This window comes from Bos taurus, chromosome 4, assembly GCF_002263795.3.
Source record: "Bos taurus isolate L1 Dominette 01449 registration number 42190680 breed Hereford chromosome 4, ARS-UCD2.0, whole genome shotgun sequence".
Lineage (NCBI taxonomy): Eukaryota > Metazoa > Chordata > Mammalia > Artiodactyla > Bovidae > Bos > Bos taurus.
The window spans coordinates 55,741,527-55,747,772 of NC_037331.1; the positions used below are offsets into that span (position 1 = coordinate 55,741,527).

At 41.3% G+C, this 6,246-nt stretch overlaps 2 long non-coding RNA genes across 2 annotated transcripts; one reads left to right on the forward strand and one right to left on the reverse strand.

Moving 5' to 3' along the window:
• Nucleotides 1-247: 247 nt before the first annotated feature.
• On the reverse strand, nucleotides 248-2,506 carry LOC112446330 (uncharacterized). Its single transcript, XR_003034260.2, has 2 exons — nucleotides 2,270-2,506; nucleotides 248-476 (listed from the first exon to the last, which is right to left on the reverse strand). It is a non-coding gene; the product is annotated as an uncharacterized lncRNA (long non-coding RNA).
• Nucleotides 2,507-2,539: 33 nt separating this feature from the next.
• On the forward strand, nucleotides 2,540-5,973 carry LOC112446331 (uncharacterized). Its single transcript, XR_003034261.2, has 3 exons — nucleotides 2,540-2,777; nucleotides 2,899-2,993; nucleotides 5,264-5,973. It is a non-coding gene; the product is annotated as an uncharacterized lncRNA (long non-coding RNA).
• The last annotated feature ends 273 nt before the right edge of the window (nucleotides 5,974-6,246 follow it).

A 6,246-nucleotide genomic window follows, 5' to 3' on the forward strand; every position in this document is an offset into this window, starting at 1 on the left:
GGGAAGACTTCACAATCTACAGTAAAATTTAATGACCTGTCCCCACGTACCCTTTCTGTATCTCATACACACAGTATAAATGCCTCTTCAGGTCCTTTAAGCTTTTCACCCCAACTCAGACAGAACCAGACTTCTTTTGTTTTCATAATGTATATTCTTTGATCTGTTGGAACTAAAGAGAAAATGTCCTCTCATTATTCCTTGATAAACTTTTGTCTAAACTTTCAGTAAATGTGTCACAAAAAGAGAAAGGAAGACTGACTTTATTTTTTAATGAGACAAGGGAGTTGATTGATTTGTCTTCCTAATTTTCTATTTCTTCATGACTATTTGCTTTCCATGCTTTCTAAGGCGCAAGACACATATTCCAACCTCCTTGTTAGCGTAAGAGCAGTTTTCTTTTTCATCTGAAGAATCACACAGTGTCTGATTTTTACACTCCAGAAAACTAGAGAGGACATGATCATCTTCAGTTCCTGAAATTAAGCAGATTTATAAACATATAAGCTAAAACAGGAGACCACACTGATTTGCAGATACTTCACAAAGTTCTAGCAGAGACTGCAAATATAAAGACTTGTGGAATTACCAGTTACAGTGGCCCATGGGAACAAAATAATTTTTAATTAGATTTTAAAAATACAGTTCAGAAGGAACAGACTGACACTACATGTCTCCTGACTAGGTATAGAAGACTGATCACCCTCCCTTTGGACTGAATAAGCTCAGCAACATAGGATGATCCCAGGAGAATGGCCAATAGAAGACATGCCATGCTGGATGTCCTGCCATTCCAGGCAAGTGAGAACAACAGGAAGAGAAGAGGTGAGGGGTCTCAGGAGGAACCACTCCATTCCTAATTGAAATGCACATCAACTTCCTCTCTCCTCCACTTTCAGCTGCCTCCCCCAGGGATCATTTTGGAACACAATATCATCACTGCTCCAAATCACTTTTTACTAAGCTCGTTTTCCTCTGCCAGAATCTTCTTCCTAATTACTTAGCTTTAGAACACTTACTGTATGCAACTTACAAACTTCCTTATAGTACAAGACCAGGAAAAATAGAGAAAAGCAAGGTGAACGCAAGAAAAGTAGACAGGAGAAGGAGAGGGAGAGGAGGATAAAGAAAAAGAGAATGCTGGTTTCTGGCATTGCCTTTGTCCTCCGCTAATACACAGTGCTTGTCATCTCACCATGCCCAGAATACAACATGCCTGCCAGAAAGAGGAGAGAGGAGAAGTACTCTTGACGTAGTGGCCTATTCATGTAACTGCAACTGTCATACCCTCTGGTAGGTCCCACAATGTTTATCTTCAGCCACAAGCTTTCTCCTTGTTTCGTATCTCCACTTGTCTGTCTAGTAGATTATTTCCACTTGGATGTCTTATTGTCACTTCAAAGTAACCATTTCTGAAATCATTTTAACTGGCCTCCTTCCTAACCAGCTCCCTGTCCCTGCATTTTCATTGCTATTAATGGCACCAAAACTTTCTAAATCACTCAGTCCAATCCCCAGTGCCAACACTGATGTTCCTCCCACTTCTTACCTTTGTACCATCTATGTTTCCATTTTCCTGATACTATTTCTCTCCTCCACCCCTTGCTTTCCATTCTTAATCCTATCAACCCCTTATCATCTTGTGGGCACTTGAAGTTCTAAAGATGAACAATAAAGTCACATATTTTTCTGAGCTCATCCTGACTGAGGATATTCTGAACTGAAAGGAAAAATTACTAAAGGGAATCAACTAAAGAAGAGGTAAAAACTGTAGTAATGATAATAGTTAACATTTCTTAAGTGCTGTCAAGTACTTCTTAAAGGTCCTTTACATGGATTAACACATTTTAGACACACAATAGAAGTCTGTGAAATGGACGCCGTTTGTACCTTCCTTAAGATAGGCAGAAAAATGCAGCAGTGTTAATGAAATGTGTATGGTGTACTGGGAGTCAGAAGACCCTGGACTGAAGGTCTCAAAGTCATTCTTTTTAAGATTTCCCCTTGGAAATAAGATTCTACCTCATAGCTGAAATAAGTAATTTGGTATCAAAAAGAAAGGGAATCTTAGAATTCTCCAAATTCTATTCTATTCTCAAGGGGTTATCTGTAAAGAAACAATGATTCAATCATTCAAAACATTCACTGAGCATCTACTGACTACCATTGGCGATGGATGGTTTTTGTGTCATTTCACAGACTTTTCATCTCTGTTGGCTCCTCCCGTATTATGTGTGAAGCTCTTCCCTTATTATGGCTAAAGCCTTACCTGCAGCAGATAAGAGGCCAGAGAAAAGAAGAGCCAAGAAAAGGTAATGAATCTTCATGGCAGCTTGGAAACAACTGCCTTAGAAAGATAAACCAATATAATGGAGATGATTCTAGAATCAGTATTCCTGTACTGAGAGATCTTTACACAAGAGCAGGACCTTACATGTCTAGGTCTCAGATTTATGGGGGCAACCCCTGTGTACTTCCTATTTCTTTAGATTATATTATGACATACGCAAGCCCTTATTACATCTTTAGAACACTTCTTGGTCATCAGCATCCCTCCACACTGTCTCAGTGACCCACCATTAGGACCTAACTGTGGGGCCTCTTATCACTTAGCAGATCTCTAATTTGATGGTCCCCAGCAAGGCAGCACCATCTTTCTGGACACCTATTCCACTCCCTCCACACAGGAACAGTGTTTTCCCTTAGTCTATACATCTTTCCTAGTCTAATGGCCTGTTCACAAAGATCGTTATTGCCTGGAACACTCATATCATAAGGTCAGTAAGTAAACCTGAAACTTCAAGACTTTAACTCAACTTCCTCTCCTCCTAAATCCAACAAACATTGTTGAAGACTGCCATGGGTTTATGCTAATATTCCACTTTCACTTGCTTCCAGCTAGGCCCTGGTGGTAGCCTTTGTGTTAAGCATGACACCCACAGAAAAGGGACTGTATCTTCTCTGACCCTGTGCCTACAGAGCATCTTATCACGGTAATGTTCACAGAAGTTTGCTGAACTGTTGAACTGACAGCCTAACTTTTTTCTTTTGTTACTCTTTTATTGAGTCTTCTCATCTCAATAGGGTATGTATGTGTGTATATATATATATATATATATATATATATATATCAGAACTAAACCCAGTTCCTTTTTTAATTTTTTACACATACTTAAAATCTTCCCCTTCTTTTTTTCCTGAAAATATTGAGCCATCACTTGTGTATTCCTTCATCTCACCTTCTGTCCATGTTAGAATCTCTCTTTATCTCCATCCTTTCTTTTCAGAAGTGGTATCACTCCTTCCTTCAACTGTAACCTGTGTGTGTGTAAGTGGCTCAGTCGTGTCTGACTCTCTGTGACCCCATGGACTATAGAGTCCTTGAAATTCTCCTGGCCAGAATACTGGAGTGGGTAGCCTATCCCTTCTCCAGTGTATCTTCCCGACCTAGGAATGGAACCAGGGTCTCCTGCATTGCAGGCAGATTCTTTACCAACTGAGCTATCAGGGAAGCCCTTCCTTCAAAATCTATGTCATCTTCCTAGGCTCTTTCTCTCCCATCTTTTTCTACCATTTTCCTCAGGTAGAACACAGTTGCTAATAGATTGATATCATCTTGGATCACAATCACTTTAAATATTCCCAAAAATGAATGGAGAAGTTATATTTGGGCATAGATGGTTAATGTAAACCATAGCACCACATTAGAGTATGTTTGACAAAAAGAATTAATGATGAATCCTTCAAATAAGTTATGATTTTATATTTTTATCATATACCTTTCTAAAAATAATTTAAGGCAGTTTACTTAATATACACATAATAGATTAAAAATGAGCAGATTATAAAATTAGGTTGGTTTCATAGCTAGAAATTCCTCTGAGAATTTAATAAAATACAGGCTCTCTCCATCTTGAAAAAAAAGAAATACCTCCAGACACATATCCATAAAAGTCTGTATACAATTTAAGAATTTCACAGGCTTCCCCATCTCTAGCCAATGCGTTAAGGATACACGATCCCAGGTTGAGGATCTCTGCTGTAGAAGAAACCATATAAAGGAAGAAATAAAAAGTCTAAGAGACCAAAATTTGGGACAATGCTGGGGAGTCCGAACCCAGGCCAACAAGCTAAACAGCTAGGAATCGTGAACCACAACACTCAAAAAGACTGAAGGTCAAGGAATGACCATTATTTTGCCCTCGGGATATCAGTTCACATAACCCATTGTCAAAGTAGAAAAGTAACCCTAAAGGCAAAGGAGCAGCGAAGTTCTCTCTCCTCCTCACCACTCTGCCCCCGCTTCTCCAAATAAAGTGTACAGTAGCCCAGGGCAACAATCACAAACCTTCTAGCTAGAGATACATACTGTTCTATTTAAAATCCCCTCGTAGAGTCAAAGGGATTCCCTGGTGGCTCAGAGGTTAAAGTGTCTGCCCACAATGCGGGAGACCTGGGTTCGATCCCTGGGTCAGGAAGACCCCTGGGGAAGCAAATGGTAACCCACTCCAGTATTCTTGCCTGGAGAATCCCATGGACGGAAAAGCCTGGTAGGCAACAGTCCACAGGGTCGCAAAGAGTCGGACACGACTGAGTGACTTCACTTTCACTTTTCTTTCACTTTTCTTTCAAAGGTATGGCGAATTCCAAGGCAGGACAATTCTGAGGTCTTAAGGCAGGACAAGTCAAGTGGGATGAAACGAGTATTGGAAATTTAATAGCAAGCAGTTACCGGGGTTGGTGGGGAGGGAGTAGTGCAGTGGTTAAGAACACAGATTCTAAAGCCGTACTACCTGGATTTGAACCATGAATTCTCCAACCATGTGACCTTGGGCAAGTCACTAACCTCTGCATGCTTCAGTTTCTTCATCCCTAAAATGGAATTCATTAAGAGGGTGTGTGCTTAGTTGCTCAGTCGTGTCCAATTCTTTTCGACCCCATGGACTGTACCCTGCCAGGCTCATCTGTCCATGGAGATTCTCCAGGCAAGAATGGCTGCTGTGCCCTCCTCCAAGGGATTGTCCCAATCCAGAGATCGAATGTTCCCGACCCAGGTCTCCCACATTGCATCTGGATTCTTTACCATCTGAGTCACCAGGCAAGCCCAATTAAGAGGTTACCCCATGTTATTTGAATCTGTTTGATTCCTGAATTAAGACAGAAAGGCAGACTCTAGCGTCTACCTCGTGGGGCTATGATGTGAAGTAAACATCGTTTATGCTTGGGACATACTAAATGCTATGCAAATGTTTGTTATTCTTAGGCACTATGTTTTACCTACTGGATGAGATCTCAGCCGGCACATATCTGTCCTCCAGTGTCTGTCCAGTGCCCGGGTGCAGGAAGAGCCTACACCATGCACCTTCCCAGCTGCCTCTGTCTTACTGTTATTAATTGGGTCATGCTCACTGAGTCCGTCTCTGAAAGGCCACTAAATAAGACAAAAAACACATTCATCCTTTAAGCAGAAGACAAATGACAGCTTCTGAGGCAGAAGGCAGATGGGACCCCCAGGGTTAAGCAATTGGAGAGTCATTCTCTATTGACTGAAACTCCAAAGACAAGAATAGCAGGGCAATTAAGGGAGGAGGTTGGAGACTGCACAGACCACATATTTCTCATTCTGAAGTCTGGAGACCTCCCTGATCACACACGTGCAGAAAAGGCTCCTTGGAAGTGAAAAGAGAGTCATGTCAAGGGATAGTCTACTCAGCTCCTCTTTCAGTAGGATCCATCTTGGCTAAGAGATGCACACACACACATGGGAGGATCCTGAGGTATACCAAATATGGACTGTGAACCAGGCAAATCAAAATACTTGACCAAACGAAACCTGGAAGAAATACTCCATAAAAGTAATCTAAACTGCTACAAGGGTGTGACTCAGGGACTCTCTCCTTGAATCTGCCCGTGTGTCTATCCACACATACTGTACTCTTTGTCCTCCTAATAAATACTTCACTTGTTTCACTACTTTTCGTCTTTGTGGGAATTCTTTTCTGTAAAGCCAGAGGACTGAGGCCCTTGTCACTGACCACTGGTCTAGAGGCTAGAATCTGGTGCTTTCACCACTGTGACCCAGCCCAATCTCTCGGTCCAATCCAAGCCCTGCTCCAAGCCATTGCAGGCTGAGGCCACCTGAGATCATTTCCAGATTTTTAATAGAGGGACAAAGCAGTAAAAAACTCTCTAGTCTAGAAAGAATAGGTTAAAAAAAAAAAAAATTCCCTCTGTACTCAAACAAAT